Source organism: Panthera onca, chromosome A1, assembly GCF_046562875.1.
Source record: "Panthera onca isolate mPanOnc1 chromosome A1, mPanOnc1 haplotype 2, whole genome shotgun sequence".
NCBI lineage: Eukaryota > Metazoa > Chordata > Mammalia > Carnivora > Felidae > Panthera > Panthera onca.
In genome coordinates, this window is record NC_138339.1 from 140,792,640 (window position 1) to 140,808,124 (window position 15,485).

The window sequence follows — 15,485 nt, forward strand, 5'->3', positions numbered from 1 at the left end:
AAGAGCTTGTGCTGATCTTCTACAAGGGTGTACTTCAGACAAATGTAAAGATTCACAATATCATAGGCTCACATTTATTAGAACAAAAGTGAAGGGCAGGGCTTGATCTTCTCTACCCCAAAAATATGGTTTGTGAAGGCAAGGTTTGCAATTTTTCAAATATTTTCACGGAACGAAAATACTATTTCCTTCTAGTAAAAGGAAACTATTTCCAGAGCTCATAAAATAAAGCACTATTTTCTGTGCCTCAGTTTTTTCATAAAATATCTTATATTCATACCACAAATGGTTGGAAGTTCCTTCTAAGAGACTTTCGTAATAACATAGGATGTGGAATGTGTACTTGCTGTAGATACCTAATTAAAATTTTGTTCCCTTATTACAGTATGTTCTATTTCTATGTACATGTGCTTTATCATTTATTTACTTATTTATTCACTCATTCATTCATTCAGGAGGCATTTACTGGCTGTTTGAAAATCAATTCCAGTGGTCGATATCAACTACTAAAATCTCTCTCCAGCATTCAGAACAATGCCTGGAACACAACACACACAACACAGATATTTAGAGAATGAATGAGTGAATGAGTTAATAACGAGTGAATGAAGCGTCTTAGTTTAGCATCTGCAACAAACTTAAACCTAAATATAAGGGAGACCACGGCATGCTCTCGAACCCATCTACATTCAAAACCTGAATGTAGACTTGAGTATTCAGAAGGCAATTCGATGAGAAGTGGATCTGAAGTTTAGACTCAAGCATGGGCACAGTGAGTTTAGAAAGACCTAAAACAGGACAATGAACAAACTACAAAGATATGGACATACATAGTGTGCTCAGCATCAATAAGACAACCAGTCGTTATTATCCAGATTCTTTCTTTATCATAACCACATGGCCTCAGTGTCCTAAAATGCTCCTGACAAATAGTCCTCCTAGTGCCTACAGTAGTCTGGGGCTCTTTTACTGCCCAGGGCATTCAAAGGCATGACTCTAGCCCTAAACTCTCAATGTGTCTCCCAAACTACCTTCCCCGCAGAGAAATCCAAGTGTTGAAGTAAATGGCTTACTCTAGACCTGAGGGAAATCACTGCTACTTAAATAAGAGCACATAAAATTGAGGGAAGAAACCACAGATGTTAAATACACATGGTTTGAGAGAACTGTTTGTCCTTAGAGCCTCATGTATTCTTTTCTTACAGGATTATTCACTTCAGAAAGTAATCAATTCCAGTCTAAGGTCATAAGTGGAAGGTTTATGGTGGCTTCTCTGATAAACAGAAATGCCGAGGAAAGTTATCCATTTACTTAAATCACTCAGATGTTAAAGGGGCAAAACATTTACTGAGTTTACTTAAATAAATTTTTTACTGGCATAATTGAGGCTTGAAATTATTTTTTTTTTAAATTCCATCCACAGCAATCCTCATTAGCCCTCTGTATTACTGGTGGCACTATCTATGAGATTTCATGCTTCCTTTCTGTGTGATACCTCTGAAATTCCTTAACACTTTGATCAGATTCCAAGACTCTGGTTCCACGCTCTAATGTCAGAGAAAAGCCATATATATGTATAATATATAGTATATATAAAATAAAAATTTGGTCATTTTCTCAAGTTTAATTTTTTTCCTTCTTTAGATTTATATAATGTATTTCTTTAAATAAAAATACTGTTATACATTATTGAACACTATTACTAGAGAGAATGGATATTCAGAAATGGTGACTTCTGAATTTAATAAATATAACAAAGATTCTAAACACCTAACTCAGGAATGTGACAACAATACGTGTAGAATTCCATGTGTATGGTTTAAAAGGAGGAGGGAACCCCTCATTTAATGGAATATAGTTGTTACATTATGGGTGTCAAGTAGAATTTGACAGGCCATAACGAACACTGTGGCAATTGCTGTCCACAGAAGTTAAATGCTTAATCACAGACTTAACATAGATCACTTATTTTAACATTTAAATTTTCATGTTTAGTGTCTCACCAATACTAAGACTACAGAGGGGAAGCTTTGTTTTTCTATCTTTAAAAATAAATTCAAATTTTTATTAAAGAAAGTAGTTTTATGTGCATTCTTGGTAATATATTTGGACTACCTTCTTTTTGAAGTTAAACTTGTATCAAAATCTAACATGATAGAATGAGTCTATACACAGTCTATACGCAGTCTATATCTATACCCATGTATCACTACTTCCAGAAAGTGAACTCAGGTATCCAGGTTTTGGGTTCTACGTGTAACTGTAATTCTATAAAATATATTTTTGGAATGCAAGTGGAAGAAAAATACATAAAATGATAAATACAATTAAGGTGCAGGGCTTGGAAAGGGGCCCTTCCAAGCAAGAGGCTCTGACACTTAAGTTTCATATAGCATAATGCTAAAGTTCCCTCTAGGTGGACACCATGGTTAGTTTCCACATTAGCCATGAACACTCACACAATTTGTGAATACCTGGGGTTTTCATGATTGATATCTGGGCAGTCCTCTCAGATGAGTTAAAAAAAAAAAAAGTCCAGAGATACCTGGGTGAATCAGTGAGTTAAGCATCTGACTCCTGATTTGGGTTCAGGTCATGATCTCAGGGTTTATGAATTAGAGCCCTGCATGGGGTTCCACACTGATGGTGCAGAGCCTGCTCTAGAGTCTCTCTTTCTCCATTTCTCTCTGCCCCTTCCCCACTTGTGCTCACGCACTCTCTAAATAAACAAATAAATAAATAAACAAACAAACTTTAAAAAGAAGAAAGGAAGGAAGGATAGAAGGAAGAAAGGGAAAAATAGGCCAATTAGAACATGCACAGCCTGTTTCCCCTAAAAATGATGTTCAGAAATCTAATTTGGTATGTGTTTAAAAAGTCTTCTAACAATTCTGCATGTTAACCCCTTCAATTTCATTGTTTCCTTTCAACAAGCAGAATACTATGAGGTGGGGGAGGAGAAATATTAGGAACATAAGAGTATGCTTAGTCATGTAAGCTTTTACATAGGCAAATGTTTGGAAAGGGTTATAATCAACCATTAATAAGAGGTTTATGCAATACAATTGGTTTTCATTATAATCATGAAAATTATGTAGTTTCATTTCTAGAAAGAACCTATTAGTTCATTTTTTTTGTCCACATAAAAAAAAATAATTCATGATACTTCATCCTGCACCCACTCAACTCATTTAAGTCTTTCTGGTTGTGTATCTTTTCCAAATCAGAGGATAACATAGGGCAGTAAGACTTGCATTTTTGGGGCGCCTGGGTGGCGCAGTCGGTTAAGCGTCCGACTTCAGCCAGGTCACGATCTCGCGGTCCGTGAGTTCGAGCCCCGCGTCAGGCTCTGGGCTGATGGCTCGGAGCCTGGAGCCTGTTTCCGATTCTGTGTCTCCCTCTCTCTCTGCCCCTCCCCCGTTCATGCTCTGTCTCTCTCTGTCCCAAAAATAAAAATAAAAAAAAAACGTTGAAAAAAAAAATTTTAAAAAAAAGACTTGCATTTTTTACTTTACCTTCAAAGTAGCTCTTGCTAAATGAGTAAGTCATGGTGATGTAATATTAAGTGCCTCATGGCACCTATAGTTAAGAATACTGTATTGCATATTTCAAAGTAGCTAGGATAGTGGATCTTGGAAGTTCTCACCATAACAACAACAACAAAAAAAACCTGTTACTATGTATGGTTATGGATCTTAACTAAATTTATTGTGGCAGTCATTTCCCATTGTGTACAAATATGAAATCATTATGCTGTTACACCTGAAACGAATATAATGTTATGTCAATTTTGCCTCCATAAAATTTTTGCAAATTATCTCTTGTTCAGTGTTTAGAAATGCAATGAGTAAATGTGTATACATTTTCTTCCATCTTTATGATAGGAAAACTGATAAAATCAACTATGGGAGGGTCCATCATATGGCTTTTGGAGTCCAAGAGAATTAAGTATGAATTCCAGATCTGGTAATGACTTGCTGTGAGATCTCTCTGAGCCTCAGTTTCTACATCTGTAATGAAGATAAATGAAGTGCATTGGGATGATTGCCTAGAGAGAGCAGGAAAATGAGAGAAGGGAAATAGGGTTAGAATGAAATAAACCTGTGCCTGGGTGATACATTTGGTTAAGCGTCCCACTCTCGATTTTGGCTCAGCTCATGATCTCATCATCTGTAGGGCTTGAGCCCTACATTGGGTTCTGCACTGTAAGTGTGGAGCCTGCTTTGGATTCTCTCTCCCTCTGCCCCTCCCCTGTTCATGCCCTCTGTCTCTCTTCCTCTCTCTCAAAATAAATACCCTTAAAAAAATCCCCAGGCCCAGTGAAAAGAGGAGAGGAAGAAGTTATCTTAACAGAGAAAGAAAGAGATTTTGAGTAGAGAAAGCCACCTGGATAGGAGGGGTGGCAATTAGTGACGTGACAGGTGTTCTGATGCAGCTTACAGAGCAACCACCAGATGAAATCATCAGATCTCACTCTCTTCCCTGCTTTCAACATCTCCATTGGCTTGAGGGTGTGAGAGTCTGTTGACACAAACCACACAGATCAACCTAATAAGAAGAGAGCCATGAGGAACAGTGGGAAATAGATGTGAAGAGACAGAAGATATCCAGCACAGCTGATTAAACGATGCCAATGAGGCCACCTGGTTCAACAATCTAGGAACACACAGGGATTTATGAATAAAAAGCAACAACCTTTGCTCGATCCTCCGTCTCGAAGTCTGGACTGTGAAGTTACCATGTGAAACCACTTCACACTTGGGCTCTTCTAATGATGACTTCTGAACATCTGAATAACATCAAAATCCTCTTTCTACACTTATTCAAAGTGCCTACTTATTTTTGCTCTGGAAAATGAAGACTTAGCTAACTTAAACACGCATGCTTTCCTCGGCACATCCAAGTTGTTCCTCTAGTTCTCTGAAAGCTAACCTTGCATATTTAAAAGAAAGTTGGTTTTGTTCAAGATGCCGGACATCTTTCAATTATAGAGAAAGTTTATTTTATTTGATGAGACAGCTGATTAAGAAAGTGTATCTTCTCAAATATCCATAACAGTTGAGTAAATTCACCTATAAGCAAACTTGTCTGCTTTAGGAAAGCTTCAATGAAATATAATATGCAGTGAAGTTAATACTTAGGGTATAGTTTTAAGAGCTTTGATAAACGCATATATATTAAATAATAAAGCATTTCCATCACTCCAAAAAAATCCCACGTGCCCGTCTACAAACAAATTCTTTCTCCTGACCCTGGCCCATGGTGACCACTGACCTTATTTCTATCTTTGTAGCTAAGCCTTCACTAGAATGGCATATAAATAGAATCATAAAATATGTCATATGTTGTATCTAGTTTCTTCACTAAGCATAAGGATTTTAAAAATCATCCGTGTTGCTGAATATGTCATTAGCATTTCTTTTTTATTCCCATTGTATGAATAAGTCACTCTTTATCCATTCAGCCACCAAATGTGTTAAGATTTTTAATTTTAAGAAAGAAAGTACACAAAACAGGGTCTATAACAGCTAATGTTCCTGATAGAAATATATGTGCTATAGTATGTAGCCCTGATTTTCAGTTGTGGTTTCTCTTCCGGATAATTTGCTTTCATTTGTATCTAGTGTATTCTTTTAAAAATCAGGTCATTGCTTTTTAAAATTTCTTTGTAATTTTTATTTATTTTGAGAGAAAGAGAACATAAGCAGGGGAGGGAGAGACAGAGAAGCCCAAGCGGGCTCCACTCTGTCAGCATGGAGCCCAATGCGGGCCTTGATTCCACATACAGTGGATGATGACCTGAGCCGAAATCAAGAGTCCGATGCTTAACTGACTGAGCCACCCAGGCGCCCCTGCTTAACTTTTATTTGAAAAGGAAAAGGATGTAATTTTCAAATGTAATTGAGGGAAAAATTTTTGTAAGACTCCAACACAAATTCATGGAATAAAACACAAATTCTGCAACTTACAAAAACAGAGACTACCTTTTTAAAAAATCTAAGAAAAATTTTGTAAACCTCTGATACAATTCCTATAATAAAAAATATAGCAAACCACAATTAAAAATTTTAAGAACTGAGAGCTAATTTTTATGCTATTTTTAAAACATACAGAGCATATTTTCCTAAAGCAATTCATTTCATCAGAGTGGCAGATGTCAACACAGTGCTTTAGCTCAAAGAAAATTGTGCTATTTTTAACTTTTTAATTTATCAATCAGGGTAATAATACAAACAGGGCTCTAGTATTCACTACTGCTGTCTAGAAGGCTAAAGTGTAACCTTTTGTGGCAAAGCAAAACTATAATATCTGAAAGCAATTTGACAGAAATGACATGCTGAGTAACCAATGGGATGGATTTGCTAACCATTCATAAATAGGAGAAATGGAGAATCATTTTATCAAGAAACACTAAAATACATAAGAGAGAAAAGTAGCTTTTACTTAGACTTTATAAAAGATTCCTGATACATTAGGATATGAAATTTCATTTGGAATAAATTTTTATTGGTTTATCAAGATCAAAAGGAAATAAGAGCAATTATTCAAGCAGAACTATAAGCAAGACGTGTTTCCTCCACAGCTCATGATATTCTGGGAAGAAATTTCTGGTAGAGACGGAGACAGATGAAAAACAATTTGTTCTAATATAAAGATGAAATAAACAGCTTGCTAACTGCTGTAGAAACCAAAAATGTAACTATAGGAAGAATACAAGAGCAAGGGAGAATTTTAAAAATTTTTCTTCTTACATTTATTTATTTTTGAGAGACAGAGCACAAGTGGGGGAGGGGCAGAGAGAGAAGGAGACACAGAATCCAAAGCAGGCTCCAGGCACTGAACTGTCAGCACAGAGCCCCATGCGGGGCTTGAACCCATGAACTGTGAGATCACGACCTGAGCCAAAGTCGGACGCCCAAACGATTGAGCCACCCAGGTGCCCCACAAGGAAGAATTTTTTAAGTAGAAAGGCAATCATTTTTACAATTCTTCAGCATTCTTTCTTGTTTGAAATTTGTCCTGAGGTCATGCGGTTTCTTTTTTTTGTTTGTTTTTTTTTTTAATGTAATTATTTTGAGAAAGAGAGAATGAGGAGGGGAGGGGCAGAGAGAGTGGGAGAGAGAGAATCCCAAGCAGGCTCCGCACTGTCAACACGGAGGGTTCAAACTCATGAACCATGAGATCATGACCTGAGCTGAAATCAACAGTCAGACACTCAGTTGACTGTGTCACCCAGGTGCCCTGAGGTTATTCCTAATAGCATATTATCCTATTTACTACTGAGTGCATATTCCACTTCATCAGGAAATTCATCCACCCAGTTTTCAGGTGCAATTCAACTCAATGCATACGATGTCTCTGTCAGATCCCCCAAGACTTAGATTTTATTTCATTGAACAATGTAGATAATAAAACAGCATTTGGGAAGTTAAGCCAGAAATAATAAAAAGATAGTTTCTCCAGATTAAGAGAGGTTTATGTATTTACAGACTTCGCAATAAAGAAGAGCCATAGGTGAAGCAATAATGCCAAAGACATTTACAATGTGAGAAAGAAATATGAAAGTTACAGGGTATAAAATAAAGAGTATTAGCAAACAAGTTTTGCTCTGTTTACTCACTGCCCAGCACCAAAATAAAGGAGAATACACAACAAACACATGGAGACAAGATAATCAAGATTGAACAAATATGCCATCATGAGCTCCAAGTGTTGTGAGTGAAAAGGGATTCTAGGTATTTCTAAATCATGGATAAAAAGAAAAAAAAGGATTAGGTAAAATATAAACGGGAACTTCATGTCTTATCCAACTCCCTTCACATAAGTGCAAATTATGCTAAGTGGTTGAAAAGGGTGGAAAGCATCTATGTTGTTTGTTTCAGTTGTTTTCAGTGTCAGGAATGAAAATGTCAGTTCCTCCTGTATTGGATCAGTTTATGTCCCCAAGAGAAACTTTCCTTTTGTGGCCAAAGATTTTACCTTTTGACCATAATCATCCATAACAGTGTTCCTTTGATGTTATGCACATGCTTACCGGCAACAGTACCAACAGAAAAATTATACAATATTAACATCACAAGAGACTGAACATTGTGCTTAAGCAGTAACATGAATAGGAAGCAGGATTTTGCTAAGAATCTACCTTCAGGCCAAGAACAGACCCATCTGAGATTCATCAATGGGTTGGAGACATTGTCCACAGTATTCAAGGTGTGTCAGAATCTTGTTCTTCAGGGTTTATGCAGAAAAAACAAATCTTCGGCACAACTAGGGGAAGTCTGTTGAAGTAGTTGCCCTGACACTCCTGCAGAGGGCTCATGGCTGCCTTGTAAACTAGGGCCTACGATGAATGCAACCTGAGTGTGTTCATTCATTCAACCCAAAACAGCCATCTGACAAACCATGTTACAAGCTGGGAATACAACAGTCAAGAGGACAAGCAAATTTTATTCTGTCTTGAAGCTCAAAAAAGTCAGAGGTAATTGGGGCGCCTGGGTAGCTCAGTTGGTTGAGCGACCGACTTCGGCTCAGGTCATGATCTCGAGGTTCGCGGGTTCAAGCCCCTCTTCGGGCTCTGTGCTGACAGCTCAGAACCTGGAGCCTGCTTCAGATTCTGTGTCTCCCTCTCTCTTTGCCCCTCCCCTGCTCACGCTCTGTCTCTCTCTGTCTCAAAAATAAATAAAAACATTTAAAAAAAATTTTTTAAAAAGTCAGAGGTGATAAACGCTATGAAGGAAATAATGTCACCATGAGTATCTGGAGCTCAGGAAGCAAGTGGAATTATTTTGATGGAGCCAGGAAAGTGGGACCTTGAATGGGAGCCTCAACACTGAACAAACAAGGGTCATGCTTGAGAAGTGAGGACATTCCAAGCTGAGAGAACAATGGCAGCCTTACTATGTTACTTAACCTCTAAGGACCTCATTTCCAAGTCCATGAAAAGGATGACAAAGCCTGTCCTCTAAGGTACCTAGAAAACTTAGGGAAAATGAGTCTGGCACATTCCGCAGTGAGGGCTCTATACCCACTCTCATCACTAACTCTCTGCATTGACGCTCCCTCCTTGATACACCCTGAGGGCCAGAATTGCATATCTACTCACGGTGAGGGGGGGCAATATCAAAACTGTTTGAAGACAAGTAACATTTTAAGAAAAACAACTATGAAGAAAATATGTATGCATTCCACAAAACTTACAAAGAAGGTGTTTTATACTTGCCAGTGAAACAATGTAGGGTCAGTGAAACTACAAAGTTGAGGTCAAAGTCCTGAGCAAGAGTCTTCTCAAGCTGCACATGAACAAAGACAGCCTCCGAGGAAAAGAATATTGGCTTACCTGCAGAACATCACCTGCCTGGAGCAAATCTCAATTCTCTTCCTAAACCGATTATCACACAAAGTAATGAGGTTTAAAAAAAAAAAAAAAAAAAAGACCACTTTTACCTGTGTGTGTGTGTGTGTGTGTGTGTGTGTGTGTGTATGTGTGTGTGTTTCCTTCCCAGAAAAATTAGTGTCTTTTTTCATTTTTCCTATCTGAGATCTCACCATGACCTTTTTTAAATGACATGCTACAAAGATAGATACAACAGCACAGAAGGAACAGGAAGAGCATTGGTTTTCTGGATCATGCTGGGAAGGGAAGGAGAGTCCTTTTCTTCCCAGCTTTCTTACTCCCCCCCTCTCCCCTTGCCCTGCCACAGATAGTTTGGGAGAGATTAAAACTAATGAGATCTAAGTAGGTAATTTCATATAGTTAATACCACTCACCCAGCAGGAGAGCAAGATAAAAGATTCAAGATAGGGAAAAGGAAGGGCTAGGGAAGCCAAGTATTAGGATTCAGAGTGCCTTTGATAAAGAAGCTAGTAGGATCCAGTAAAAAAAAAAAAAAAAAAAAAAAAAAAAAAAAAAAAAAAAATTGTAGTCCAATTATCAAGCAAATTGCCAAAAGACATACATTGCCACAGAAGTCAGTATACTGTAAGTATGATCATTTGGGCTTTGAAATAGGAACTAGAACTAAATACCTGAACTAACAGTGAATGAAATCTGGTTTGGGAAGTACTAAGTGAAAAACTCGACATTTCCCTTTAACTGAAGCTATATTTTAAAATACTGTATTAAAGTAGAGATAGCCAGAGGATCTGAGTTTTCTTCAGTGGGATTTATACAAGCACATTTAAAAATAAAAAACCAAGAATACATGATATTCTCTAAGAAAACATTACTTACTGTTGGTCTGAAAGAGATACTTATTAAATTCCTTTTGGACTTAGGTTTGCTCACATGTTCATTTCCAGGAAATGACTACTTGTGACATTAACAAGAAGCAGGCCTCTGTTTCCCAGTAACTGTTGGGAAACGTCAATGACTCATTTATAGGAGTAAACAAAAGGATTAAGGAGAGAAGAGCTATTTCACAACTATAAATACATACTAAAGTTACAGAGCTCTCTCCCAGAAAAAACTATAAAGAACACTGGGGAAAAAATGAAGAGTTTTTGCACAAAGTAAACATACAGGAAAGCAGTAAAAAGAAAAAAAAAAGTTTAGTACTTTTAATCTATGCTGAGTGAAATAAATCAGACAGAGAAGGACAAATACTATGCCATTTCACTCATACGCAGGATCTCAAAAATGAAACAATCAAAACAGAGAAAGATTCATAGATAGAGAGAACAACCTGGTGGTCCCCAGCAGGGAGGGAAGTGGAGGGATGGGAGTAAGAGGCGAAGGAGATTAAGAGGTGCAAACTTCCAGTTAAAAAATAAGTACGTTGTAGGGTCATCTGGGTGGCTCAGTTGGTTAGGCAACCAACTTCGGCTCAGATCATTATCTCACAGTCCGTGAGTTTGAGCTCCGCTTCAGGCTCTGTGCTGACAGCTCGGAGCCTGGAGCCTGTTTCGGATTCTGTGTCTCCCTCTCTCTCTCCGTTCCTATCCCACTTGTGCTCTGTCTCTCTCACTCTCAAAAAAAAATAAACATTTAAAAAATTAAAAAAATAAGTACATCGTGGAGATGCAATGTACAACACAGGGAATATAGTCAATAATATTGTAATAACTTTGTAGGGTGACAGATGGCAACTAGACCCCTAATTTTGTAATGCCTAAAAATATTGAATTATGCTGTATACCTGAAACTAATATAATCCTGTACATCAACTGTAAGTCAGTAAAATAAAAACTTGAATCTAGATTGAAAACATGTGGCTTCCAGAGAAAATCAAGAGTATATTAGAATGTTTGGTTTGCTTTTGCTTTCATGCCAGCTTCCTTTAGCCTTTTGGTCTCTTTGTATTCAGTGTTAGAAAATGGCCATTAGCACCACCTACCACATCGATTTAATGAAAGAACCATTTCCTGAAATATTTAATTCATAGCACTAACAGATTTTTAAAATTTCTTTAGGTTTAACTCTTTACCAAAGATTATGCACATACTATAGTCTTTAAGTACAATGTACAATATTAGAAAAAAAGCTACTCGGGGAAAAGGATTCTTCTGATATAATAGTAAATCTTAGGCAAAATTTTTTTTGAAATTTTATGTTTTAAATTTTGAAATAATGGTCAACATACATAATAAATTGCAAGAATAGCAAAAGCAACCCCCATATCCTCTTTACCTAAATCCCCAATTGTTAATGGTTCACTGCATTTGCCTCATTACCTTCCCATTCTCTCTCTGTATATATGGACTTTTTTCTTCTATTGGATGGGATGCCCTATCACCTCTAAATACTGTAGTGTTTTCTCCAAAAATAAAGAAACCTCTATATGTTATGACCACACACCCTTTCTATTCAGTTAAATAACAGTGCTAACAAAATTGACCCAACACATAGATCCCAAAATTTAACATAACCTAATAATATCTCTTTAACCATTAAGTTCCAGCAACCTACCCAATAATACTGTATTTAGCCGACATGTCTCATCAGATTCCTGCAATCTGATTAGTTTCTCCTCATTTCGCCAGCACTTGAGAGGCTTCAAGGCTTTCATGCTATAGGATAGCCCTTGGTGTCTGACATTTCCTCATGACAAGACTGAGCATCGCATCAAGAGGCACACTCGGGTAATGTCCCACCACTGGTGATATTCAAATTATCACCTGGTTTCTGCCAGTTTCTTCAATGGAAACCCACTTTTGCACAAGATGGCTGGGCCAGAAAGGATAAAGAAATACTATCACCGAAGTTGAGGTCCCAGAGTTGGATGGCAGTGCTGTTCTCAGCATCATGCACTGTAGTAAAGCTTCCTCCCCTTGTTTTGGTTACTATTGTATGGGGAGGCATTTTGATTACTATCTCATGGGGAGGTATTTTGATTACATCGATATTCTGTTCCTCATCAAACCCCTACAGGCAAGCCTTTAATTGATGGTTCTCACCTGTGCCTACTACCCAGGTGATAGTTGCTAAACAATGGTTGTGTATTTCATCATTTCTTCTTTATCTATCATTGATAATCTACTCTGAAGTCCTTTTCCTTCTTCCTTATTTATCTACTTATACAAGTGTGGAGTGGTGGATTTCTCTTTTATTCATTAAGTAGCAATCTCACACTCTCATTATCTATTTTGATGTTTAAACTGTCATACAGTTGGTGAGCTCCTTCAAACTTACATCTGTGTTTTTGCTTTTGTTTTTTTTTTTTTTGCCATGTTTCAATCAGCCTTTAACCATTTAATTATTTTATGCATAACAATATATTATATGCTAACCTTAATACCCCTGTTTTATGCTCACCAGCTCCAGCTCTATAATCTAAGGAGCCTTGGTTCCTTTTAGTGGAAGATTATTTCTAGAAATCAAATCCAAGTGTTTGGTGTATACATTACTAACAGAGTGTCATAGTTCATGGTCTTTCAGCAAACAGAGTTAGGAAATACAGGGAGCTATAGAGATATGTGTATATATAATTTTTATATGTAATCTATTTGCAAAGTTACATAGATATAAAATCATATTCATATATATATATATATGTTTATGTAAACACACAATAATGCACATAAACCTATAACTCTCAATATCTGGGCATTCACAGTCCTGAGCTTTGTAGGTTTACAAGTATTGGTTCTTAAAGGAGCATTACGATACAGCAAGAATCCCACCGATCCTTAAGTTACAGCTACCTCCCTCGTCTGTTGGGGTCTCAGTGCCAAGGGATTAGGGGGCAAGAGCAAGAATCATCATGCTGGCAGGAACCACTGGCTCTTATCAGAAGAAGATACAGCTTCTGTCACCTGAGGAGGGCGGGAGCCATTTTGGGGCACCAAAGTGAACCCTTTGAGTATCTCTTGGTATTCCTCTGTTAATTTTTTAAGTTAAATGGAAAAGCTCAAGAGCCTGAGAAGGATGTAACAAGAACTCAGAGCCCTCAGTGTAGAGGGTCTAGATCACTCCACCGAGTAAACCACTTAGGACAGCAAAGTTCTTAGAGTGAGGGCAATCTAGAATGTCAATAGAGGAAGACGTTACTTACCACTCGCAGGCCTGAATCTTCAGTTGTGAGGATTATAGTTTGTACCACTGACCTCTCTCTTAGACATCTCCACCAGGAAAAGAGGCCCACCAGAATGCTGGAGTAGCTGCTGCACAGAGAAGAAGCGGACAAACTGTAACAAACACGGCGTTCTCCCATTCAGATCCCCCCCATGCAGGGCTTTAAAGCTAATTCCCTGCTTTTGTGAGGATGGCCTACTGACAGGTGTCAGTACTTAGTCCTTCCCAGGAATTGCCCATGGCTGAAAGAGAGATCTATCACCCTCAAAAACCTTTCAAATGTATTATTTATTCCGAAATTTGAATTATACAAATTAATATATGAATACATTCTCTTCATTAAATGTAACTACAAATAAGGTAATTAAGTCCCTTTAGCTCTACCTTAATACCAGTCACCTTTCCTCTCCACAAAGAAGCACTGTTCTTAGTTTGCATTTATCCTTCAAGACCTTTTCCTACACATGTGCAATTATCCCAGTTCTTATCAGTGACCAACATAAAATTATACATACACAAACGGATGCGAGCTGAGTCCATGCATGCTTGGTAGGCTGAAGTTTGTATTTCCATGCTTTAACATTCGTTTGGGTGCATTTTCTCATGTTTGATAGGGTATATACCCTTATTGTTTTACAGATGTATGCTATGTTTAAGGCATTAGTATTTACGTTCCAGTTTGCTATTTTTTCCCCACTGTTAGTGAAGAGTATGTTAATTTTTGGAGATATTTTTAGGGGTGCCTGAGTGGCTCAGTTGGTTAAGTGTCCGACTTCAGCTCCGGTCATGATCTCGCAGTTGGTGGGTTCAAGCCCTGGTTTGGGCTCTGTGCTGACAGCTTGGAGCCTAGAAACTGCTTCAGAATCTGTGTCTCCTCTCTCTGCCTCTCTCCCCACTCGTGCTCTGTCTCTCTCTTCTCTCTCTCTCTCAAAACTAAACATTTAAAAAGAGTATTTTTTATAAGCCCAAGCAATATACAATATATAATACAGCTAAAATTCCAGAAGTCTATATTTCACAATTTACAAAAGACATTTGAGGGTCACCTGAATGCCTCATTCAGCTAAGCATCAGACTCTTGATTTCAGCTCAGGTCATGATCTTGCGGTTTGTGAGATCCAGCCCCAAGTTCAGGGGGTGAGGGGTGGGGGGGCTCCACGCTAACAGTGCAGAATCTGCCTGGGATTCTCTCTCTCCCTCCCTCTCTCTCTGCCCCTCCCCTCCTTGTGCTTGCTCACTCTCTGTCTCTCAAAATAAATAAATTTTTATTTATTTTAAATAAATCTTTTTAAAAAGAAATTTGAAATCACTGTATTAATGTTAATTTCTTCCGATTATACAAGAGGATTACATTAACAAGTTAAAGAAATCACTTATAATCCAATTATTCTTTCATAACGTTTTAAATGTATATAAAAGAAAAAAATCTCCTCTTTCCTTTCTCCAGTGTATTTAGTATTTAGTATTGGTATTTAGAAGTATCAATACCTTATTCTATCCATACATCTATGTATTTATATATCAACACATTTTGTGTTTAATGTCATAGCTAGAAACTTAGAAAGATGAGAATAAACACACAAACATATGGACACAGCTAATTTTGTTTAGTTTTCTACCAAAAGAATGGAATTTTACAACATGCTTTGTTATAAATCCTTTATTATGAACTATCTTTACAAGTCAGCATATAAACATATATGTCATTTCCATATGAGTAGCATTCCATTGCATTAATCCCCCAAAACTGATGCCAATAATGCTTAAGCGGATTTATGCATTTTTGATAGAAAAAAAACTGTCATTTTGATTTGCATTTTATAGTGTTTATTTTTATAATATTTTTAAAATTTTTAATGGTTATTTATTTATTTTGAGAGAGAGTGAGTGAGAGTGCACAAGTGGGGGAGGGGGAGGAGACTGGGAGAGAGAGAATCCCAAGCAGGCTCCATGCTATGAGCACAGAGCCCAACAT

General features: G+C 37.4%; 1 long non-coding RNA gene across 1 annotated transcript in view; it reads right to left on the reverse strand.

The window, feature by feature from the left end:
* LOC132681638 (uncharacterized) overlaps positions 1-15,485 on the reverse strand; it is a 268,369-nt gene that overhangs the window by 238,849 nt on the left and 14,035 nt on the right. The window contains exon 2 of the long non-coding RNA XR_009611160.1: positions 13,491-13,596. This is a non-coding gene — a long non-coding RNA (uncharacterized LOC132681638). The remainder of the gene's footprint in view (positions 1-13,490; positions 13,597-15,485) is intronic.